Below are 27271 nucleotides of genomic sequence, written 5' to 3'. Positions count from 1 at the left end.
ATAAAAAATCAACTAATTAGAAAGAGTGTCGAGAAAAAATATATTTCCTTTTGACCGAAGCGAGTAGAATGTTAAGAAGTAGGAAAAAAAAAATCAGATAAGAGCATTAAGGCTTGCTTGTATGACCAAAGTTTCTTTCATAAAAAAATCTCTTCGAATTCTTCGTCCAATCTCTTAGAATCGTGCAGCATCATTCAAATCAGCGGCGTAAATGGACTTGAATACCATTGACTTTTCTTGCTGATATGCATCGACGTCGCCGGAGACATCCTCTCTTCCCAGCCAAATCCATCCATCCCCTACGACACATCCTCGACTAAACTCGTCACCGGCGTTCTTTGAGCCAATCATACGCTGACACGTCGTGCCCAGCCGTCACCCATCGATTTCCTCGTCGAATTTTTGTTGGAAACGGACGGTTACGCTACGTTGAAGTGGATCCAGTCCGCGAACGTACACCGCCATCGGACGGCCGCAAAGGAGGACCGTTGACATCCAGTGACGGCGTATCCCATCAATGTTCTCAAGCCGAATGTGACCGGTTGAACTACGTGAGACCGGTTCGACTCAAACTTGGACGGGTTCGATCGGGCCGGTTGAGGACCCGTTCTTTCTCCCTTCGTATTCCTCTCTTTTTCGCGACATTCCCTTATTTTTATTTCTCCCTTATAAAATATCTCCGATTGACCAACCAAAGGGAACCAATAGAAGAAAAGGAAAGGAGATGGGAGCGAGAGAGCGCCCTCGGCGGAGTTTGATCCATCTCTCGTATTTCTTTGGGATCTCTCGTAGGGTTTCTTAGATTCACCCTCGTTTGCTTTTGCTATTGTTCGATCTATTCTCTTCGAATAGTTTCTTGTTCCCCATGGTTCCCTGTTCCGGTTAGGGATTTGAGATGGGATTTGCTCTTGTTTGGTTTGATCGATCGATTTGGTCGGGCGAGGAAGGGGGAAAGTGAAAGGGGCTTTGATCGTGTGTTTTTGACCGGGCGAGAAAGATAGAGAAGAGGGGCAGAAATGAAATCGTCGCTTAGGAAATTGCGGGGCTTCGCGTTCCACAAGCATGACCAAAAGGAGAAGAGGAATGCCCGTTTTCCAGCGCACCAGGACGAGCTCCTCCAGGCTTCCCAGGTTCGTTTCCTACTGCTATTATTTCCTTCGACGCCTTTTCCTATTTTGAAGAAAGTACTTCGGCTTCATTGAGAAGAGGAGCTTTGATGAACTTTTCTTCATTTTGATTTAGAAAGTGTTGATTTATCAAGGATTATAATTATCCTTTCGACCCTTCCCTTTATGAAATGTATTCTTGCTTTTACTGTTAGTTATCTCAGATTGTACCTTTCTCTATTTTGCTTTTTTCCCATCTGTTGTTGGGTCCTTGGTACGTATAGCCGCAACCGAATGATACCTAAATGCAGCACAGGAGACACGGAATCTATTTCGGACGAATTTTTTTTCAATCTATCATTTGTTCTTAAGAAGATCCGATTTCTTTCTCAGTAGTTTCATCAGTATGTTTTCAGTCTAAATGTGTTGATGCGACGTAATAGCTCTTTGGTTCCATCATAAGAACTTATCTGGCTCTTTTATCCTTTTGATATTTTCATGACTCCTCATAGAATGATTGTTTATCAAACAAATCAGCAGAAAGAAAAAAAAAATACATGGTAGTATAATTACTTTATGAGCTGTTTATTGCTAGTCGCATGCTACAATTTATCTCCAGAGTTGAGAAAGTCAACACTGAGCACAACTCAATGAATGATGCTTGTTTTTCTTACTGAATTGTGAAAGTCTAATCAGAAACAAATTCCTGGTTGCATTTTTCTAACATTGTCAAATTTGGTGCTTTGTATTTTGTAGGACATGCTTGACATGAAGAACTGCTATGATAGCTTACTTTCTGCTGCTGCCGCCACTGCAAATAGCGCATATGGTAATAAGTTTGATTTTATACCATTTATTTGTTGATAAGTTCCTTCAAATCAGTGGGTTTGTCTTTTCTTTCTTTTTTTGGTACTCTGTTTCAACACTGAGTTACTTGAAGGAGCGTTTATCAACATTTATGATGGTTTCTGAGGAATTGTTCAACTAAAAACTTATCTTCAATTCCTTCTGATAATTGTCAGGGGTATAGAAATTGCAGTCTTGTTTGTTATCACATCTTTTTACCCAATTTCTCATCAGAAGTCAATAGCCTAATCGATGGTGATTAAGAATCATTTTTTGTTGTAATTCTCATGAAGAGGTGTTCTCTGATGTGGTTTTCTTGATAGACTTTGATTGTTTGTCTAGAAAATAGCATTATGGGTTCTGGACACCTATAAGTTTGCATAAAATAAAACAAAAAACAAGTATTTTGCTCTCATGCAATCAAGGCAGCGGCTAAAGGTTCAGTTCTTTTTTCAAAATAATACCCAAAAACAAAAGATGCAAATCAGAAACTTATTACAGGTTAGAAGCTGCAGCAAGTGAACTACCAACTTCGACGACAATGAACATGATGTTCAAATGAGATGATATTTGCAAAATAGTCTGTTGGAATTGTTTGAACTCCCATCTCTATAGATTCAACTACCAAGATCACTCTAAAGTGGGTTGATTTTGTCTCACCTTCGTTCTCTTGTTCAGCTTCTACATCTTATTATTTCTGTGTTTCTTATTTGTTGCTAATTATTTCTTTTCTTGTGTAATTATTGTATCTTATGCCTATTCATACAGTGTTGCTCTGCAATTTTACAGTAACAACAGGAAGATTCCCTTGTTCAATCAATTTTGCAGCCTATATTTACTGTTATTTATTTCCAAGTGATTCCCATCAAATGGGGTCCCATGACTCCCATCAAATGGGGTCCCATGATCTTTGGGTTATCAAATGGGGTCCCATGACTCCCATCAAGGTCAGGATGTCAAGTGGAAGCACAACATGATGGTGGTGCCATTAGATGATTTCCAAGTGATACTTGGGTCTTCTGGAGTCATTGCCTATGCTAGAGAGGTTGTGGGAGATAATATCTTTAGACTTCATATCTAGCCTACCAATAGTTGGGGGACTTAGGCCATGGTAGTCGATCGATTCTCAAAATATGCAACACATTATTGCACCCCTACATTGCCTAGTGGAAGTGACGACAAAGTTTTGTTGATGAAGAATGTGATGAAGTTTTGGGGAGTTCTGCGCAATATTATCAACGACCAAGATGTGTGGTTCTTGTAGTGATTTTGGATTAAGTTGTTCTAGTTGTTGGGCTCCAAACTATACTACTCCACAAGTCTTCACTCCTAGATGGATAACCAAACTGAGTGAATAAACTCCCTTCTAGAGCAATATCTTTGCACTATGTGAGTGCTAGTCAATGAGATTGGGTGAAACTCTTAGTTATAGCTCAATTCTCCTACAATGTACATCGAAACTCCGTGTCCAACAAGAGCCCCTTTAAAATCATCATTGGACAACCATTGACTCTTCATACCTTGGTGATTAGATGCATCAGAAGTAGCCCATCAGCATATCATTTTGTATTGCATGGGCATACTTGGAGAAGGTCGTAAAAAAAGTGAAGTGGGTAGATTTAAGGCGACCTCTGGGCATGGTTGGCAATACCGTACCGTATGGCTCTGTATGTATCGATTCGATAGAGGTCTAGTATGGACGGTAAATCGGTACACCTTAGTGTATCATGTGTCAGTATGCTCGGTATAGCTTGTTATAGCTCGGTACGTATCGTGCTGATAGCTGATTGGTACACCGGTGTGGTACGGTATTTAGAACCTTGCATTTGGGTCCGTGACTTATGTTGGTAAGATTATAACTAGTATCCCTTTGGTTCTTTAGGTAAAACTGCACAATGGATTGGTAGACCAATATTGAGGGCCCTTCTCAGTCATTAACAAAATAGGCAATGTATCTTACTGGTTGCAACTTTTGACCTAGATCAAAGTTCATGACATGTGCCACCCCAACAATTTCGGATCCACAAGACGTATTAAGGAATGTCTCAACTTGACCACCCCTATGTGAGAATCATATGAAAGGCAAGTTGAAGGCACCCTGGCGGATCACAAGACAAAGCTATCTAATGGAGGAAAGTAGGTCGAGTACCTAATGGAGCGAGAGCAAACTTTCCATAACTAAAGCTAGGTGGGCGTCAGGAGAAGCTATTGTTGCTTACCAGCAATCATGGATGAGGGTGTTGATAGAATAAGTGGGGTGGAATGTCACAGATAGTCGCCATGCTCCCACAACACCTTCAATGGATTATTTGTAGCTTTTATTTTCTTTAGCTTTGTAGTTTGCTTTATTCGTGTGTGTTTTGTCCTAGGTTTTTAGGCCAAGACAGTCCACAAGGCTGTGTAGTGATCACTTGCCAAACAACCAAAAGGGCCAAAACGACCCCATTTTCGTGTGTCACAGGTTTATTTCTTTGAGGTAGCCACATCATGCAAAACGTCAGCTTTCTTAGAATCCTAAAATCCCTCGTGTGGCTTAGTGTTAGATGGGACTTTGGTATAGTGTTAGTGATCAGTTTGGAAAACTTGAGCTTGATCGTGCGTAGGCTTGCCAAGTGATCGTACACTTGGTTAAACGATTGTTTCTAGACTTAGGCTATTTTTTACTGTTCAAAGTCCTATTCCCTTTGCTTTCCATGTGTGTTAATTTGCTTGATTGTGTGCATTTGTTTCAGTTGTTACAACTTGTCTGTCACTTATTTTTTAAACTAATCAACTTTTTGTTTTACATGACCTCTGAGACCTATGTGAGGTTGCACTTGGGCTGACTCCTCATTGACAACTATCGCAAGAGGGTCTCACGACTTAGGAAATTCCAAGAAAGTCTGTGATAACATGACCCCACTACCTCATTGCCATCCTTGTACACCATGTCTAAATATATTATCCATTTGCATCCATCCATCACCATATCCATTATCTTTATGTGGCTTTTAAAAGTTTGTCCATTGGGACCTTTATATGCTTTTCCCCTTATATCTAACTAAGGCATTTAAATCTGAAGAAACAACTGATACTTATTAATTAGTTATGAATCAAAACTTTTCGCGTTTAGCATATTGTGGTAGAATTTTTTATGTCAATTTATATCAGCATTACAACATTCAATTGTTCTTTTGATATCTAAACAATAATAAGTGCATGCTGCTTTTGTAGATTTGCTACCTTGATTATCTTTCTGGTTCTCTTCCTATTTATTCACACTGTTCTTTTCCCCCTTCCTTGTTGGTGGAACCACTCTTTAATGCTTTATGTCATGTCAATTATTTTGTTCTGGATATCATGTTCCATGTATAAAAATAGTTTATTCTTATCCTTTACTTGTAATTGTTTGTTCTTTTTAGAATTTTAACTTTTTCATGAAAATATTACCGTAAATAACTAGATATCTAAGTGGCATACAATCATCATTGTTGTGCATTTTATACATGCTAATTAACTGAACTGTCTCAGTTATAATAAGTAAAATTTTTAAAAAGCAAGGGGTACCTTCATTTAAATTTTCTGAAAATTAGTTTGTCTATCTAGCACATGTTCGCTCCAAGTTAGCTGAGTTTAACTTATATAACAGCATGGAATATTTATTATCTCATATTGTTAGAATTGCAAAAATTGATGTTTAAGGTATCTGTTTGTCAAAGCAGTTCATCTTTTTGTGTAAAGGTCATTCTTTGTTTACTCAGCTTTTTAAGGATGCCAAGGAATTGTTCTAGACATTTGTGTATTTTTCAGAGTTCTCGGAAGCCTTGCGGGAACTGGGTGCTTGTCTTCTTGAAAAAACTGCATTAAATGATGATGAAGAAAGTGGTAAGTGTGCCAAATAGTTCCTTACCTCTTTTTTAATCTGTAGATCATAGTAAGGGTCATGTCATCCGAACTTAGAAATTCATAGCAATCTTAATTGTGAAAGGAGCTATGACTAATATATTTTCTCTAATTGCTTGGGTATGTTCATTAGCATCCTGGCATTCAATTTATTTCATCTAAACTTAGAACTTCATAGCAATCTTAATTGTAAAAGGAGCTCTGACTAATATATTTTCTCTAATTGCTTGAGTATGTTCATTATCATCCTGGCATTCAATTTATTAGATACTGTATCTATCCACATGGTATTTTATTTTAGAATAGCTTTTTATAAAATCTTGGAAAGTGTGTGATTAATTGATCTTGTTATGATTATTAAAGTAACTTACAGGTCATAATTGGCAGTTTTTTAATTCATTCAGGTAGAGTTTTGTTAATGCTTGGAAAAGCACAGTTCGAACTTCAGAAACTTGTCGATAGTTATGTGAGTCCTGTCTGTCGTGCTTTGGCAATTAATTTTTTAAATTTTAAACTGCATCTGCAAACTTAAGGTGCAATAATTAACTTCTCTCTATTTTTAGCGTACACATATCATCCAGACCATAACAACCCCATCAGAGTCTCTTCTCAAGGAGCTTCAAACTGTCGAGGTTACACTGTTGTACTTATCTTTTATTCGAGAGAAAATGGTGATTTATTTGATATAGTTCATAATCGTTTATGCATTTGTTTTTCTCATTCAGTTGTCAGTTTTGTATGATTTAGCATGGTTGAAAATTAGTTGGTTCAGGTGCGCATGATACATGTTATGATCGGACTAGTATAGAGAATGAGTTGAGATTGAGAACAACTGCAATTGTTATTTCATGGAGTTGTTGGTTTGTTGCTATATATTGCCTCAATGATGTGGAGAGACCTAATTAATCAACATAGGAATGGTTGTTACAGAGTTCATGTTTATTGGATTTGTGCCATCTATGGTTCTCTCTAGTAGACCATTTTGCTGTATCATATGCCAATAAAAGGATCAAAATTAAGGTGCTTTCTTGCAAGGATGTTGCAAACATGAATCTTCATGCAGTCATATATGCCATGGAAAAATGGGTGATTTGCTCACCTGATCTTCTTTAGCAATTAATCTAGTTATACCTGGAGAACATGTCCATGCACAAGAATATCTTTTGGTCAATGGTCTTATTTGCAAATATATGAAGTATGGCAGTGGAAGCATATCTTTTTGACATCTTTTTTAAGATATAAAAAATCAATGTAAGTTGTCCATTTTGCTTTTTTTTTTTTGCACATGACTGTAGACATTAAAAAAATATATGTGCTCTGGATTCCAAAATTAATGTTATTCTATTATATGAATAAAATGTCAATTCAGATGGTCTAGTTGACTGAAATTGGCAAGAATGCTTCTGCAACTCTATGACAGAGCTTATATTAATCATTACAAGAAATATGATAATTTATTCACTTATGTAGTGGAAAGGCAAATTTTGTGTCTTTTCTATAGTCTTTCATGTTATTTGCAATGTCCATGCCCTTGATGGATTTTGCAACCTTGTAAAAATCTTTGATGGATCTTACATTTTCAAATGTCCCTTGAGGTCCATATCCAACAAATTTTTATAATTTTGGAGTCCACTTAGGATTTTGACAAAATTTAATTTTACAAGTTACTCCCAAACTTCAACAGATTTGACAAACTTACAGTTTGTTGCATATCTGACTACTTTCTGGAAACTTTGACATATTTGGGACTATTAGTATTTTGACATCTCTCATGACCTCTTGAAACTTTGACTTCTCTGACAATGACTTGGTACATGAACAATGCAAAAATTTACTTGAGATTTTATCTCCGACAACACAAAATTACTCGGAAATCTGACTTCTTTGACAACTCAATAATTAGTCAGAAATCTGACTTCTCGAACAAACTAGAAATTACTCTGGTTATCTTTGACAGATTTTGCTAACTTTTGAAATTATTCATAACTTCAGTACCTCTGATAAATTATGATAACATCTAAATAACTCGGAACTTCAAACGATCAATTTGACTATTAGAACCATAGGAAATGGTTTTTAAACCCTTTCCTCCGCCACAGTTGTCCACCCAACGTGCAAAGGCAAAGGGGAAGACGGTAGCATCAGTCGCATTGTTAGAAAGAATTAAATCAACGGTGAGACATCTTATCAGTCGTATTCAACAACCCGCTCGATCCAGAGACATGGCAACAATATGGATAGCAGTTCCTCGACTAATGATGACGATGACGCTTGGGAGTCGATGCTCATGTCTACACAATTTGAGGGTGATGCATGGACCGATGAGTAGTATTTATATATGCCACCCAATATTCAGATCATAGAGCTCCACGAGGAAGAGGAAGGGGAAGGCAGTGAATGATTTTGAGCAGATGTCAGAGAGCCTACACGACGTAGGCACAGAGCGAAACTCATTGTATTCACAATCGTTGTATTATGGAGAATCTTACAGCCAACAACAATATGGTAATTGTTGGTCTTACTTCTCTGAGCAATAATACGATAATCGATTTTCAGTGGTGAAATTAGAAGTTCTGACATTCTCCATGCTTCGCACTAATACTAATGATTTAAAAAGGTACTCGGGCGAGGCGAGGCCCGGGTATCTTATATAAGGGCCGGGCGGCGTACTTCAATAAGGTGCCGCTTGGATGCTTTGGGCGAGCGCCTAGTTGATATAAGGCAATCGAGTTCGGTTAAATATGCGTTTTCTCCCTCTGCCTCCACCACTGACGATTTCTCCCTTTGCGTTTGCGTCGACGATTTCTCCCTCAGTGTCTGCCGCCGCCGATTTCTCTCACTGTCTTCGTTGTCAACGATTTATCTTGCTGCCTCCAAGTCTTCCTCTTTCGCTGCTGTCCGTGACTCTATGACCGCAACTGTTGTCCGCTGCCTCATGCTGTCTGCGACTCTGCTGTCGCCATCGCTATCCATTGCCACTGATGTTGTCTGTTGCTTCTCTTCTGAGTTTTGATTTCTCACTATCGGTTTCACTGGGTGATATTTTTTTTTCCTTTTAATAGTTATATCTTTCCTTTTAACTATTGTTAACAGTAAATAATATACTGTTAATAGTAGATTATTAATTACTATACAAAATAATCTTTATTTATTATATGAATGATATTATATATTATGTATTTTAATATTTTAGAGTGTCTCGCTTCGCTCGAGCGAGCACCTAGCGCTTCGAGTGTTTTCGGACTTTGGCGCCTTTTGGTGCCCAACGCTTTTTAAATCACTGACTAATACATGTCACAATCATTCTTGCCTTAGGAGTTGTCTCGAACACATGGTTCACGATGATCAAACTATGACTATCACCACATTGATGCACCAATGGTATTAAGGTATATCAATATACTATGTTGTGGGATCATTTTTAGGATTGGGTCCAATAAACATATCAAATTGATATATAGAGATACATAGGATCGAGGACCCTGATCCATCGCTCGTAGAGTCCCATCGTTCTTTTTTATTATAGAATCAGGTATATCTATCAATTAATTACTTGATTCATTTGAATCTTAAAGTTTAAGTTGTTTAAAATATAATCTAACAGCTCAAATAATTTCTTTGTAGATAATTCAATATTACTGGAAAGGTCTGGAACATATCAAAAAGTTACTTTGCAAAGCCCGAAAAAGATATGGTACTATTATTTTCTTGTTTAGATTATCTTTGCTAAAATTATATTAAATTTATATTTACTTCTAACTTAAAAACACTAATCCATTTTTAAATTTTTTAGAAATTTTTAGAGCTATTTTTGATAATTTTATCATATTGTCGATATGCCCAAGCGTACCGTATCGATGGCTTGTCGATACATCGGTATGTGTTTGTATCGATGGCTTATTGGTACAGATCGGTAAAGCAAACCTTAGCCATGATATTCCAACTATTTGGTGCAGCACTGCCACTAGTTACAAAGTTATATTGCCAATTATTTTTTCTAGTTTATTTTTATTGTTAACAACAGTAGGTGATAGTATGGTGCATTTTATGTATCGGATGAAAAGGATGATTATTATTACAATAAAATAAAATGATACACAAAAAAATCTATATTAGATGAACAAATCTTTTGGAACACAACTTATTCAAAAGTAGTCGGCAAGGATGATTTTTAAGGTCAAAATATGTTTGTTGATTTACTTTTAGAAATGATATCTATATAATCAAGCTCTTTTCCTTGTTGAGCAAACTCCTCCATGGAGGGCATGTCTTGGATATTCTCAATGTCGAATAAAACTATTTATGCAATATCTTAATTTTGATTAACAATTATGCAGTGCTATGTTTTATAATAAGTGAGATGAAGTTTTCAGATATCTGAGTTTTTAATGCTTTATTGAGATTCATGTAAGGTTCCATATAGTCACATAAATTCCCATTTTCTTGGACCTAGTTATACTTGAAATGAGGTTGAGGTCTCTTACCCTATAAAATATACCTTTAGATGATACAATCTGACAGCCTTTTCCATCTCCACCAATATACTCCATTAGGAAGGCAAGGGATTTTGTTTCACACAAAGATCTTTGTCTCTTGTTTTTTTGTCATTTTTTTATATCGATTTCAGACATGTACTGTGAATATCTGGGCATAAAACTATAAGACATTCTTATTAGCAACTCCTTTTGTCTATCCACATCGTAGTTGAACTTTCTATTTGTACGCCTCTCCCAGAATTTCATTTCATTTCAGAAGAAGAGGGCCATCATTTTTTCTTTAGTAGTAGAATTTTTCTACGTGGTTTTCAGGCTTGATGTTTTATTGGAACCAACATGGTATATTACCAATATGTACCATGTTACTACCAGAGGCGCAATGTGGGCTGCAAGTCACTGCTGGATACGCAGCAGCAGTCTGGCAAATGGTGGAGAGGAGAGATGGGCTAACATGGAATCAGAAGTCCTAACAAACCCAATGTCTTTAAGAAAACACCAGCCCTGCCGTTAAAATAAATCCCTACTGGACCACTTGAAATAGAATGATCTGCATCCCTTTTCATGCTCGGGCCAGTAAATACCATGGTATGGACTTGTCCAGGTTGGAAGGATTTAATGCATTCAAGTTTGATTTCATTTGTCTTGGACAGAATTTCTGTTGATCCTTCTATGATACTTGCAAGAGACCTCCTTTTTTTCCTGCCCGTAGGATATGGATCATTTTCTTCTCTAGTCTTGGTCTAGGGTTTCAGGATGCAAGCTGACTGGTGGTTCATTTGTTTTCTTTATTTTGTAGGGTTTGTTTGGTTCCTCAATATCTTTTTCTTCTGGCCTGTTACTTTGTACAAAAAACACTTTCCCCACTGGATATAAAACTGTCTGTCTCTATCTGTATGCTAAAGATTATTATTTTTCTTAACCTTATGGTGAGTCTGGATTTGGTTAAATTTCTTTTATTAGAAAGTATCACACTTTAGAGTGGCCTATCAGATTTTTCTCATATTAGTGTTTCAAATGTAAATTAATATCCAGACAACATAACCACTGTAAATATTCTCTACTTTTCAGATCATAGCACATTCTAAATGAACTCTCTTTGGCAAAGAGCAATATTTGTAATATAAACACTCTATCCTTCAATTCCACTTCTATTTCTAATTCTTGGTTTTGGAAGAAGCTTACGTTTTTGGTAAGCTCTATGCCTGCATTGAAAAAACCTTGTCTAAAGAGTTTCACATCATAAGTAACAAGTCCTAATAATTCCCAGCAGGGTTGCTACATCAAATTTTTTAGAACATTTATATTCTAACCTCCTTACATCTAGTTGCTATAAGTTTTATCAGTTGTTAAAATAAAAAAATGCTAATTTTCGTTGTGGTGAGTCTGTGGACTGTTTGTTTCATACAAGTTATTGGCAAATGTTCTAAATAAGATTGCCTTTCTGATGTGTCATAGCCTGCGTGCAATAAACTTATATTTCATTTCTCTGCTTATCCCATATATTTTAAGCCATCAAAACTTCATGTTGTTGGTTATGAGTTATGACATTATTAAAGCATCTGCATTTTTCCCTTTAAAGTTTGTCTAGCTTGCAAAATTTATGTTCTCCACAAGTAGTCTTAATTATCTTTTAATGGGAATATTTGTCAATACAGGACATGAAACGTCAGTGTGATGAGAAAAGGTGTGATGCTAAATTGCTAATACACTTATCTATTTATTTTTTTCTACACTTTATAATACCACAGTCTCAAATTTAGTCTACCTTCTTCAGGGACTTGTATAGGTCCATGATAGCTACACAAAGAGAAAAGGGGACACTGAGAAATGTGAAAGTTGAACATTTTACTTCAGAACAGTTGCAAACAGCTCAAGAAGATTTCCAAGAGGAGGCAACTTTTTTTGTATTCCGCTTAAAATCACTAAAGCAAGGACAATCCCGAAGTCTCTTGACACAAGCTACTCGGCACCATGCAGCACAGGTTGTTTTCTCAACTCAGTCAAATTTATCATTATCTGGAACCACGAACTGATAGGTCTTTCCTGTGTTGAATCAGTTAAATTTCTTTAGAAAAGGAGTCAAGTCTCTAGAGATGGTAGAGCCACATGTCAAAGTCATTGCTGAACAACAGCATATTGACTATCAGTTTATTGGTCTTGAGGATGATGACACAGATGAGGAGGTGGATGATTATGATGTCAATGATGATGGAGTGGCGAGTTTTGACTATGGACAAAATGGCCATGGTCAAGATGCTGTTTCTCATTCTAGAATGTCAATGGAGGTGAGATCTTTGTCTGCTTTGGGCCTAATTTTTACCATAAAATATCTTCCTTTTGTCTTATATTCTTTATGCAATTCCATTTAATGCTGGCCATGCATCGTCTCTCTAAGCCAACGTGAATCAGTTTTGCATCTGTGTACCTATACTTCCACATCCATGAATGTAGGTGTATTTCTCACACAAATGGTCAGCCTAAGAAGCACATACACATGCATTGGACACGACATGACATGAACATGGCAACATGTCATTTAAAAAAAAACTAGTGCACGGGTACGACAAGGACACATGTATATATATATATATATGTATATATATGTATATATGTATATGTATATATATATATGTATATATATATGTATATGATATTCGATTAACATGAGTTTTATAGTATTTGTACATAAGTTTTATAAACTCAGTAATTTGAACAAATAAATATCATAGTACAAATTAAAATAATTAAAATCATCAAAATTTAAGTATCCAAAATAAAGGTTGAGTAAATCAAATAATATTTAACAATCTCTAGATAGACTTTGTATATGTTTTCTTGTGACGATCTCCAATTTTTTTTCTTGCGAAGCATATGACCCTCATGTGAGGGTCATGTGAATGCAACATCACATGCGAGTGTCCGACATGTGTGTCCGTGTGTTCGACACGTATTGGACAAGGACACGACTGCCAAAAGCATGTGTCCATGCTTCTTAGTCGTTAGCTGAAATGTTTTGGAAATTTTAGTTTAGGTTTTGTTGACTTTTAATTTTGATCATAATATAACATAAATGTGAAGAAAAATTAATGAACAAAAAAGTTTCTCGGTGCAGTATTGATTCTTGGAAGCAATATTGGGACCTTTCAAAATTATACATGAAAAAGGCATATAATAGAAAAAATGAATTTATTGAGAGTAATGAAGATATTGTAATATAATTTATTCATAGGTCTAAAGAATTAAAAAAGAAATTTCATTTGAGACCAGGATAATCTTGGTCTAATACTGGTCTCATTAACCTACCAGACTAGTATGGTACCAGTATGTAAGGCTGCATACCAACCTGAATCAATCGGTATCATTGAATAAAAGTATAAAATTATAAAAATAAATGGCATTGTAGCAGCATCAAACTATATTTCAATACTTGGGTGCATGTCGACAAAGTTGAGATTCGAAACCTTGTGGGAGCCACTATTAATTTTTACTGAATTATAGCATAGGATAATTGACAACCCTGGAGGATTGCTTTCTCGAGTTGGTGCTATTGACAACCCTGCTATTGAAGTTCTGCATAACAAGACCTCTTGGCCTGGGTGGCTAAATATCTTAATTGCCTGAGCCCATCCTGAGCTATAGAGATGGTGCTCGTGACTTGGATTTGGTCAAGTGCTCATATGCTTGTTCCTGATATCTGTATATCCTTAACTTCTGGAAGCTAAGGGACACTTTGATCTCATCTACATTAAGGATTGTAGCAGAGAAAGTTTGATATCTTTCCTTCTTTTTTAAAATTTGTGTCAGGTTTAAGTTGGGAATCCTGAGCACACATGAACTTAGTTGGGTTGTTATATAAAATCTAGTCTATCTTAATTTAACACAGACTGAACCCATTTTAAAATATTGATTTACACTAAATAATATAAACAATATGTAATGTTACTATTAGACTTTAAGCTTTTGACCTCATGTATTTTGATTGTGTACGACCTGAGTATCCCAACTCAAAATGACCTGACCAAATGGAAGATCAGCCCAACTCAGCTTAGGTTGGGTTAGGATTGTAATGATTCCGACCAAATAACAGGTTAGGTTGGATAAGGTTGAGAAAAGTGTTGGGTTGGCTTTGGAATGACTTTCAACCAAACCTGACCACCCGATTTGCAGCTTTAGGGTGTCGTCTGAAGGGGAATTTATGAGAAATTGAAAACAGATTATGAAAAAAATAATGGTTATAAGGAAAAAAAATTGGTTTAAAAATAAAGGGAGAAAAAGATTGGCAGAGACATGAGATTTTGATGTGTGATGGAACTCAATTTCTCCTTAAGATCTTAAGTTCTTCTTGGCAGGTGCAGGCTAAAACCAATGTATCACATTCATTGTCGATAATGTTTGAGCAAGCAAGAAGTTTGATTGACCTACTTGCATAATACGTCAAAAAACCAAGTTCTAAGGTGCCCTGCACTGCCTTTGTGCTTTTCAGCCAATACTATAGTATATGTCAAATCTTTATGCAGGGAATGGCGTTAACTAAACTCTATTTTCTAGTACAATAGGATATTTCATATCATAATCTTTTTTATTGCAATTAATTTTAAATTCTTTTTGTAGTAGAGAACCATTATAACTTCCATTACAATTTGTTTGAGCCATTAGGAATTGTATTCACAAATATATGTTGGTCGATTCCTGTATATTTCATGCACAAATGTGGAACTTTGAGGTATCTTCAACCCAACTGTTGAAGTCATACATCTGAAGAGAGGTGATCAAAATATTAAATATAAACAAGTATCAACTACATCTTAAATTAATATTATTTTGGAACTAAAACCTTGGTGCCTTAAGTGTTCAGTTGTTTAGATGCAACATGAATGTGTCCAACCATTATGGTTTAAATTCCATACTTGTAAGTTTAGACTATCTGCAGTAAGATGCAAATAGCATCAAGTAGTATTTAAGTGGATTTGGTCCCTATTAAATATGCAGAGTTTGTTTTCTTTTTATTGTTTGTTTCATTGGTGGTAACATATTTTGCAGATTTAATTTACAATTAGATCAATTTGGGAAATCTCCTAGTCTCTATCAATTTCAAGAAAGATTCTCAACAGTCTGACAATTCTGCCTAAGATTGTATATGTCTACCAAAACTGTAATAATTTAATGCAATTAAATTACTATTAAGCAACAAAATGAATAAAAAAGGCTCTTTGCAGCTAATGAAATGCATAATTTTTTTTGAAAATCAAGCTTGATCATTCCCTACGTAGATAATTTCACATTCTAATATTCAATTAATGAAAAAGGAATCATATGAGAGAATACAACTTAAAATGAGCACTTGGATAGCACTTTCACATTCTTATATCTGGGATCCTAACTTTGTCACTAATGGTAATGAGAACTAATCATCATATGTCATCTTTTAGATAGATTGACAACATATGCATGTTCCATTTGTTGCTTCCTCTATGGCATGTTTCTATAAGACGTGGCTAATTGTGGGTTTAAGTTATTTCTCAAAATATGAAGTCTACAAACTTCAGCCATAGGATTATATCTCAACCTGTTGTAAGTTGTCTTTAGCCAGCAAGAATCAAGGTTGTTACCGAACTTTGGCACCTAAAACGTAAGCTCTACATACATAATGTGCAAAATCAAGAAGCTAGTCAACACAATAAGGTTATTCTTTACCAATTACTTCTGGAATACAGTCAGACATGTCTATTGTTGATCTACTCATTACGCAGACGAAGACATTACTTTAATTTATAGTCCTTGATGTACATTCGATAATACTAGGAAAAAGTATGCTGATTTATTTATTGTGGACTGTGTTGTTATCAGAATCATCTTAAGTTCTTAAACACATAGGCAGATGTTTGTGTTGAGGCCCAAATGCTTAGTCAACAAGCAAGTAATTATGATTTAATTTATTATATTTATTTTAACTATTTTTATTTCTACAACCATTCTTTCAGCCACTTGTGATTCCTTGATATTTAAAGCACGATCTAAATAGGTATGTTTATGAATTAGGGGATGAAAATAGAAAGAAGTGACTGATGAAGACGTTGCTCATAGTGTAAAAGTGGGATGTATGTATGTGAATTATGTCTGAAATTAGAAAGGAGAAATTGATGACGATACTGATTTTATATTAGATGATTAAATAACAGTAAAAGTAGGATGATTAAATTGGAGAGTAGCATCAAGAGTTATGTGCCCTTAGAATAAAAGAAATATTTTATAAGAATTTTAAAACCATGATTTATAGATTGGACTATTAGAATTAAGAAACAAGATGCACAAGAAATAAGTATAACTAAGATGCAAATATTGATGTGGATTGCATGCTATCATAAAGAAAAATGTTTTTATTCATGAATAATTAGTGATAGTTTTCATAAAGGTTAGAATGAGGGAGAACCAATAAACATGTTATGGACATGATCAAATAAGAATTTTAGATGTCGTAATTAGAGAAGTTGACTTGATGTTGTAATTGGTGGAGTTATGTCCCAAGAGAATCCAAAATGTTCTCTCATGATCTTGCAGCGTAAGTTTGAGTGAATGTCTTTGCTAATTTTTGGACAGGAGGGGTGATTCCTTACTTTTTTGTCAGAACAGATTCCTAGTTAATATGCAACATGGTTGCTATAAAAAAAGACTTGATTAGAATTAGTGGTTTCAGGAGAGATAGGGTGATTCCTTACTTTTTTGTCAGAACAGATTTCGAGCCTATTACGATGGCTGTGAATACGATGAGTCTCTTTCTGTGTCTATATCATGTATGCTCTGTCGCATTTGTTCATATTCATCCACTGCCTTCCCCTTCCCCTTCTCCTTTCCCTTCCGCGCATAAACTTGACCAGTACCTTGTCGAGTTCCATGATCTGAATCTTGAGTGGCATGTGTAAAATATTGCTCCTCAGTCCATTCACCACCCTCAAGTTGTGCAGACGAGACCAACGACTGCCCGGTATCACCGCCATCATCTGTTGAGGCACTGCTGTCCGTGTTGCTGTCATGTCTCTGGACCGAACGAGAAAGAGAATGTGATTGTAAAGGTGTCTCGTTGCCCGACTCGATTCTTTCCAACGATGCAACTGATGCTATTGCCTTCCCCTTTGTCTTTGCACGTTGGGCGGACGAGTGTGATCGTTGGGTATCGGTAGTTCCTCGAGCAGTTTGACTCATACCATGTTGTAATCGAGGGGGATTTTCTACCTGTTGGGGTTGTGCTTCTTCTTCTTCTATTGCCTCGGTGATAAAACGTGAAGGACGCTGAGGATCTGCCGCCTCATCAAGTAGAGGATCCTCTTGGTTCTCTGCTGCTTCAACCCAATCTAACATTGGCTCTGAATCTTCGTTGTAGAATTGGAGGTCAATGGGATCAATATCTGGTTCCTCTGGCTCCTTATCCAACTCAGCACATCGCAATTTTAGCCGCATGTTATAATGGACATATACTAGTTTCTCTAACCGTCTGTAGGAGAGTCTGTTGCGGACTTTCGTATGAATCAATGCAAACGTTGACCAATTACGTTCGCAACCACTAGATGTTGTTGTCTGTGAAAGTACACGAACGGCAATCTTCCTTAAATGTGGCAAATACTCTTATTATAGTTAATTTTTCACTAATTATTTCTCTTTCAACATTATAAACATGACAAATACTCTAATAGATATTAAAGATATTGGATTCACATAAAATCGAACAAATTTTGATTAAATCATCGTTAAAATAACTAATTACAGTATTAAATAACTTTAAGAAAACATAATTAAACTTATTTTACCATCATATATATGTTAAACACATAAAAGAAACATTAAATATGTAATTTTAATCCAATATGATTCAAAATTCAAATTATGATAAAATTATCATTTATCTACACTAATTATATGATTAATATAGTTAATTTTTTTACTAATTACTTCTCTTTCACCACTATAAACATGACAAATACCCTAATAGGTATTAAAGACATTAAATTGATATAAAATCAAACAAATTTTGATTAAATCATCATTAAAATAACTAATCGCAGCATTAAATAACTTAATTACTCTCTAATTAAAGAAAACGAATACATACCTCTTGATTAGAAAGTTCTTCATTTTAATCTTCCCAAATTTACCTCGATTGAATTCACAAATCGTTGTTTTATAGAGTTTATGAGAGAAAAGAAATGTTTGAGAGAGAGTTTAAGAGAGTATAATGAAATAGGGGAGAGAAGATTAGTTTAAATAGGAGGAGAAATGGCTCCAACGGTCAATTTGACCGTTGGAGCACTGTAGCACTGCTATAGTGTGGTAACGGTCAATTTTGACCGTTACCGAGTGGTACCGGTCGATTTCGACCGTTACCGAGTGGTACCGGTCGATTTCGACCGTTACCGAGTGGTATCGGGCGATAACGGTCGAAATCGACCGTTACCGAATGGTACCGGGCGGTAACGGTCGAAATTTCGACCGTACCGCCCGATATAGGCTTTTTTTTGGTGTACCGCCCGGTAGAGGGCGGTCCGCGTACCGGTCGCCTCTCGGACCGGTACATACCGCCCGTACCGGGCGGTACACATCGGTATGGCGAACCTTGTTACTAGTAACAAAAAAAGAAGAAGGATTGGAATGCTTTTGATTTTACTAGGAGTATTACCTTACACAAAGATCGATGGTATGGAAGATTCATGTAGCCAGCCTCAGATAGTTGAAATATCATCACTTGTCATCATTATTGTGGTTGGTTATGAAAACAAAAGTTGTATGATCTCTAAGAGATCTTCCATTAGTATTCTCCTTTGTGGATTCTGGAATGGAAGGCTTTATTCATCATTCTCTAACAGGGATTAGTACGGAAAATTTTCTTTTCTCTTTTAAGACAATGACTTTGAATCTGCAGTTATATGCTTTAGCCATCAAAGACTTTCAGTTTCTTTCTTCTCTTTGGTCTTTAGAAATAATATAGCTGTCCTCTTCTTTATCAAATGCTTCTGTTTGATTTTCCAGATCTTAAAAGGCATGACCTGAGTAGCTGAAGATGGTTCTAGTGCTGGCGCATACGCTTTGCTTAATTATCTGGGGCAAAAAATGTCTAAACCTGAAATTACTTGCCTTTTTGGTAGATTTGATTCATAGAACTGTGGGGGCATCATAAAAAAACTAGGTCCCATGAAAGGTATATGAGGAATTTGACAAGCATTTGAACTATATCATGTTGCACCAGGTGAACATACAATTGGATAGATGAACCAGGAAGCTACTTTTGATGGAGGCATTTGTCTCTCATCTCAGAATTTTCAGGTGGAACAGAACTTCTCTGAAAGGAGATCTTACTGATGATACTGGAATCTCCACCAATGCTCAAAATTGGAAGGCCTAGGTTTGTGTGGTGTTAAACTTGACCTGGAATTCTTGGAGAGGCTGAGTCTAATGGGGTCTATAAACACCAGTGTGCATCTATTCCATAGCTAGATATTCCAAATATGATAAAAAAGATTTAACTAACACAAAAAGATTATCTATTCAATAATTAATGTCATTCTTTACCAAGAGTTGATTTGTTCCATCCATTTAGAGTGTCTCCTAGAGAGCCAATTTCTTCTTTGTTTATCCAGTCATAGTGTCTCCCAAAGAAGTGCTGAATGGTAGAAACAGAGTTGCATAACTTTGTTTCCTGGAGGCAAAAAACATCGGGTGTTTGGTCTCTTTCAAGATTGGCCTATCTCATGAGCATTCCAAGACAAGAACTTTTTGGAGGAAAGAAGAAATCTCAATGAGAAAGTGCAGGCTGAATGTAGTGAAGAAAAAGAATTAACTGCAGGTAAGGATATGTGACTGGAAAGAGAGAAGGGGGTTTTATGCTTATCAGCGACCTTCCAGCAACTAAGTGACTAGAAGTAGTCTGAGCAAGAAAATAAATTATTAGAGAGCTACTAAGATCCCCTTCCAAAAAATGGACAGAAATCTTAGGGTCAGGGGTTCATGACTCCAGAGACAGAGGAGTTGGCTTTATTCCATTGCAAGAGCAAGCCCCTGATTGAAGAGCTTGGTTCAAGTTGTAGTTGCCTTGGGAAAGAAACAAACCTACGGTTATTGTAGACTAGGTAGGGAGTTGCTGGAGGCACGTCAACAAGCTCAAGGATTGGATCAGTCACGTGGTGTCACAATGATGTGATGTTGAACCACAGAGCATTGTCTCTCGTACACCTTTAGGCAAATAAAGAGGTACTTACTATGTAGATCTTATCACATCATTTTTATTGGGCCAGAGGGAAGTCCAAATTCGATGGAATTTTCTTGTAAGTTGGGAGAGGGGTCAAACTTGTTCATCAATCTTTATAGAAGTACCTCTTTATTTGCCTAAAGGTGTACGAGAGACAATGCTCTGTGGATCACCATCTGTTTTCACATTCAGTCTATCATTGGTTGTTAACGTTGGTAGGGTAACAGCAGGGAAATGACACTCCATAAAAGCATCTACATCTAATGAGACCCTTGGGGCAAAGTGGGAAATGACACTCCAAGGATGTTGAGGTGGCAAAGCACAAGGAGGTTGCATGACTTCTTTAACATATCTTGTTTTATTTTATGAACCTTACTACCTTAGTCATTTATCTTACCTTGATTTGCTTATCTTGGCATGCAAAGGATGATGACCAATAGACAGAGGAGCACTAACCTGGGTCTTCATTAAGTAAACATAGGAATAAATTTTTCTCACACTCTTGCAGTAGTTTCTTTCACTAGGGTATTATATTTAAAACACACTAAGCAGCTTGAAGTTGTCTTTTGGTTTTCTTTACATGCCACTCAATATCTAGATGATATTGACTGTGCGACTTCTGTATTTCTCTTGCACTGTGTTTGCTACAGTTCAAGTTCTCAAGTGTATAAACATATAGTTGATATTAAACAATATTATCAGCATCTGCAAGTTTTGGAACTTCTCTTAGTTTGCAGTTGTAAAGAAACATTGAATTGTATATAGAGGAATTTGTACAAGTGAAATCTTATTGTTATTCTATTTGTATTTGGAGCAGCTGTCATCTTTAGAATAAGCACTTTTCTTATGTAATTTGTTCATCATTTTTTACTGTTTTAAGTGTTTTGACATACTTTTTCTTTGCAGGAAAATTTGGATAGAAGCCAAGCAGATCACCTTTATGTCAATAGGGGGCCTAGGGGTGTGAGCATGTCAGAACCTCTTTTGGCTGATAAGAAGCTTGAATTTTCAGAACGAATAAGTCAAATGCGTCCTGCATCAACAAAGAAATATCACACCTATGTGCTACCTACACCACTCGATGTGAAGAACTCATCTTTAGCAAGCTCAAATAATACAATTTCTACATCTAAAATAGTAAACAAGGGTGGCTTCCCAACACAGTTGTATCATTCGTCACCTCTGCAGCCAGATATGCTTGGAAAAGATTCCAGAGATGTTCTGCTGCCAAGCCCAACTAGGTTTCCTAAAGCACATTCAGTACTTAAGGAGAACATTAATAGTGGCCCTCTCAGTCGACCAACTTCCTTACATGAAGAGCTATCTACGTCACAATTTGCACAGAATCCTTCAGATGCTAAAAAGATCAAGAGACAAGCTTTCTCTGGTCCATTGACAAGCCAAACACTGCCGAACAAGCCCACTCTTTCAGCAGCTAGTTCCTTGTCTACGGTGGATTATCCATCAAGATTTTCTGCAATGCCGACTCATATCACACCTCAACTTAGTGCGGCTCAAAAGTTGTCTTTAAGTTCCTCACCTCCTATATCATCACCAAGAATTAATGAACTTCATGAGCTTCCTCGGCCTCCACTTTTTTCAGCAAAACCTGTGAGGCCTTCTGGTTTGATTGGTCATTCTGGTCCCTTGGTGTATAGAGGTCGCGAGCATAATGCAAGCAACAAGCTACCATCAATCTCATCACATATGGCATCGCCACTACCTACTCCCCCAGGTGCCATGACTCGCAGTTTTTCTATACCCTCCAGTGGTCAAAGAACTCCTAGTTTAACAGTTGAAGTTGGTGGAAGTTCCTATAAGTCAGAACATGATCATGGATATTTCTTCACCTCCTCTGACACCTATAACATTGACAATTAGTTGACCAGCATCAACGACTTCAGATTCAGTAAATCAAGCTACAAAACCTTAAGGTCAGGGGATAGTTTCCTAGAAGGCATATGAGTTTATGTTTTAATATCTGAGGTACCTGACTGGTATTTTTTGTTACAGCTTGTGATATGTTTTCACGTTCTTTTTCCAATTACTGGTTTTTTTTATTTAGTGTCATTGTTCTTTTGAAGTACTGCCCACAAGCTTAGAGGCGTTACCTAATTAATTATTTTTTGCTTGGCATTTTGATGATGCAATTTATAGATAAAATGATCTTGTGATTTGAATATTTGGAACTCTCAATTGCTTGATATACTTCCTAGTTATATTGGATTGTCAGTAGGGTTTCAAGGTATGATATGACAGAAATGATTCTCCCTTTTTATTATATTTAGTTTACAAAGCAAGTGACTACTGTCATGGCAGAAAGGTCTAATTGGTCAGAGAGCATGGAAGAAAAAGTGTTAAAAGAAATGAAAGGCTTTTTCCCCTTTTTATATCATAAACAGCTCATCACTTTATGTCACTTAGACAAGGACTTGGAGAACTTTTTAAGTCTTTTAGAATTTAAAACTGATTATATGACATTGGACTCCAAATTATACTAAAATATACTACAGTTATATCTGACAAGCGGTGAATAAACACCGATTTCAAGATTCTGCAAAAATATTTTACAGCTAAACACATAACTAAGATTAGACTCCACTAGTACATGGGTCTTATTTCTACACCCATAAGCTGCATTAGACACATTCAATTATCCATGAGTTAAGGCAATTGTGAGATGTTCTAATTGCAGTAAGCAGTATTAAATGACAAACAAAATAAGAAGTTGATCTTTTATGATTAGAGTACTCCTTGAGTTTTTAACTCAAATGTTTCACATTCTTGCAATATTACGACATAAGCATCGTTTTGATTTTTAGCTTATTCCCATATGCATCCTTGTATCGACAAAGCCCTCTCTAATTGGACACTTGGTTATGCATCCGCATCACTTTCTAATGTCCATGTCCGGGCAACAAATTGCTAGGTAGTAGGGTTAGCTTTGTTCAAAATAATTGCAAATAGATAATAAATCCATCATGTCCTACTGTGTGAATGAAGCAGACCCATATGTAAAATTCAACTTGTGTTGTTTATTTGACTAGGATTTTTAGGTGAATTTCATCTTTGTTCTAAATGCTTATTTAATATTTTAATTTAGATCTTATTTTGGTCCAGTTAGTTTCTAAATTGTAAAAGATTAGGCAATGAATAGTGGAACAAATTCTAGTTGATATCTTTTTATTCTATTGCTTTTTTCCTTTTCAAAAGAGTCACAGGACTTGGTGATGATTATATGAGAAAGGAAAAGTTGGGGGATGAGGGTGATAAGGAGTCATTCAGTTGCAGCCTGAGTTCTGGGAGAGCTTTTATCATCCTTATATTGGACTGAACTCAGAAAATTTGGTTGTGGGTTTCATTATCTTTTGGTCAAAGAGTATGATTATGAGGGAGGAAACCACTATTGATAAAGGATAATGAGCTACTTTTGTTCGTATCTCTCATTGCTGTCATATTTTTTCTTGTCTCCTATTGTTTAGAATCATCTTTCTATAGGAGAACTAGGAGTTCTAGTTTAATGCTTATGTTGCAAAAGGATCACGATTGCAAAAACAAGAATACAATATTTGTTCATCGTAAATTGTTCCTTAGTCAGCTAAACCCTTCACCAAACTTTGTTATTCTCATAGTTTCTTCTATCTTTTATTTTAGAGTTCTTTCAGACTGCCATTTTGACCTTCTATCTTTCAGCAACAAAAGATATAGTCCACACAATTAGATGCTATTTGATGCATATATAAATGAAAGTTTATGAGGTTCTTTCAAACTTACCCTGCAATCATGATCTGCATTGTTTGTATGAGATGCCTAGGTGAAATTGCACATTCCTACTGTCTCTAATTATATATTTCACTCTAGGTAATCCACCTATTTATAGGTCTCTCATTCTTTATTTATGTCTTTTCCATTACTAGCCAAACTTTATGATTCAAATTACCAGAACATCCTTGGGTAATGGATTCAACTTCCTTGATGCAAGTGCCAAGGCGAGTTTTAAAAATAGCCATGATTATGACACTGAAAGATTTGGTACTTGCAAAATTTTGAAGATCCAGTGGAGGGACTAGATTGGCATCTGATGTAGGGTTGGAGCTCAGCACATCATGCATTGTTAGCACAGTGTCATGCTAGATTTGTCATACCAACATGCATATGCTAACTAATGGTGATAGGCAATAGTAGAGCAAAAATGATACAAAGGATGGAAAAAATTAGACAAAAGGGATATATCTTTTTGTTTGCGATCAGAAATGAAGATCAGGAATTTGAATGGCTCTTGGATTAGGCAGAATTGTGAAGGTTGCACACTTATTTTTCTCCTCACCGAGACCTAGATCCACTGATTGCAACCTTAGGGGCTAAGACTAGTTTGAAATACTAGTTCAGGCATTTAATACAACTAGGACAAGGCAATTGGTTGAGCCTCACTTTCAGACCCTACCTATATCGGTCTAAACTCTAAAGTGATATGGGTCAGGTTCACATGTTAATTAACCTAGTTTAGGATATTAGGACATGACATTGAAGTGTCAAGCATCAAGATATATGTTCAAAGATATTTGTTTAATCTAAAATGTTTCTGAAAGTATATTCTAAAACATTTTAGATGCAACCTGAAATATTTTTTTTGTAAATATTATTAATTTTCAAAATTAACTGTTATAAAATCTTTTTAAGTTTAATCATATTTTAAGAACTTAAAAGTTGTTTAGAAAATTAGTTTTCTCTTCTCTGCACCAGTTTCATATATCAATTTTAAATACTCTTTATTTATACACTGTTCTTATATAAGAATAACATAACGATTTCAAATTATTTTAAAGGAATATTTTGATTATTTTCTGAGATTTAGTTGAAAAGTATGAGAGTGGATTCTCACCTTGATCTCACATTGTATTTTTACGCCTACAACCCCCTCTTTTCTTACTCATACTGGAGCAGCAATAGCCATATCAACAATTGCAGTGGTGGTGATGTTGGCATCTCCTGCTCCAATTTTTCAATCAGAGAAAGGGTTGCAGCCCAGTCAACTTATATGAGTGTATGAGGGGTGTTCAATCCAGTTTTGTGTTTATTGGAGTCCTAGCTAACCTAGATAAATCTACAGTTCAAGAGACTATAGATACATGTAGTTCATTGGATCTTTTCTAATATTCATCTTTCATCTCCTCTTCTCTACCTCAATCTTCTGTTTCTGTATTTCTTCCCTTTCTATATCTTTGAGGTTATCATCTTCCTTTAAAGTAAGATAGCACTTGGTGATTGATCCTATCATGAGACAGTAACAACTGAAGTATGCTGCATTCGTCACATTCTTTGGCTACAAAGGGTTTATTGTCATCTTCTTTTATGACGGGGGGTTTATTAGGAATAGACCAAAGCAGGTTGATCCTGGCTTGGGTCTGCATAATCATCCCGAGTTGAACAATTTTTTGCTGGTTTTGGTGGGTAGAACAGAACCATTTTCCTTTACCATCATCCTTATTGTCTCACGTTGACATGGGTGCTGTGGATGGAAATGGGATGTCCAAGCATCAGGGTTTGATGCACTGAATAATACCGAATATATTTCAATCATGTTATACGTACTTCATCTAATTTGTATGTCTCAGAGCAAAAGAAACATTGTGCTCTCTGTTGATATGATTTAGAAACAATTTGAGATCAACAGAATTGATATTGTTGCTGGCTTTAAGCTATTAATTCTGCCATTAACCGGGTTCATAGTATGATGTCAGATGTTGAACTGCATAAATTAATTAATAGAGGACCAAGAGTCCAACCATAGATTTTTATGTGATGATGTGTATGGAAAAGTTTTCTCTTCAGCTAACGATTGTTGTATCTTGCATGCAGGGTTATCATAATTTGGGCATATTATAGTATCATCCGAAGGACGGCGAGAGCAAACTGACATGGTCAGTGTCATATGGTTTGTGTACATAGTAAACTGTCTATTCCTAGTTTATCCCCAAAGTCCCACCTTCTATCTGTAGCATTATTCTAATGATGATACTGTAGGGCGAAGAGGGAGGGCAGGTTTAAACAAGAAACATCTTCGGCTGTATTGATAGTGTATTGATATTCATTTATTAAGAATTTTGTCATTTATGCCCACTAGTAAAGGTGCCTTTGTTTGGTCCATCATTTGCTTATAGCAAAGGCAGATATAGCATATAAAATGTCAACCAAAATTTCATCTATAGTTGACTTTTTCTTGTTTGATATAGCACCAAACTACTAATGTCTTGTTTGATTCTTTGGCTGACTACTAGATGCATTCTCTGAAAAATTTGCTTCATTATTTCCTTTCATAATGATGATTGCAGCATGGAGTCGCAGCCGTTCATTATCGAATGAGGACTGATTTGTATGAAGAATGTTGCCTTTATACTCCCTGACCTTTTTTTTATTCTTCACTAGTCTCCAGACGTGGCATTAGCGGTCACAAAATGACTTGCACTAGAATTCCATACAAACCCAACTGATACTAGTTTTGTGAGCTTATTTGGTTTCTTAGTAACAACCCTTCTCGTAAAGGACGATGCCGAGGTGGTGGTTGGATGCTTCACACTACTGTGGTGTCTTCAAGGAAAGTAGTTAATGCATAAAGGTCCAATTTGTCAGGTGTGACTGACTAATCATCATCTCAAGAGTACTTGAATCACCAGACCAATTAGCCAACCGGGGGGGTCCTTCGTGGA

General features: G+C 36.2%; 1 pseudogene; it reads left to right on the top strand.

The window, feature by feature from the left end:
• Positions 1-693: 693 nt before the first annotated feature.
• LOC135680478 (uncharacterized protein At2g33490-like) lies at positions 694-26684 on the top strand (annotated as a pseudogene).
• The last annotated feature ends 587 nt before the right edge of the window (positions 26685-27271 follow it).

Source organism: Musa acuminata, chromosome BXJ1-8 (genome assembly GCF_036884655.1).
Source record: "Musa acuminata AAA Group cultivar baxijiao chromosome BXJ1-8, Cavendish_Baxijiao_AAA, whole genome shotgun sequence".
Taxonomy (NCBI): domain Eukaryota; kingdom Viridiplantae; phylum Streptophyta; class Magnoliopsida; order Zingiberales; family Musaceae; genus Musa; species Musa acuminata.
The sequence above is the reverse complement of the archived record's forward strand: the minus strand, read 5'-3'. Positions and strand labels throughout refer to the sequence as shown.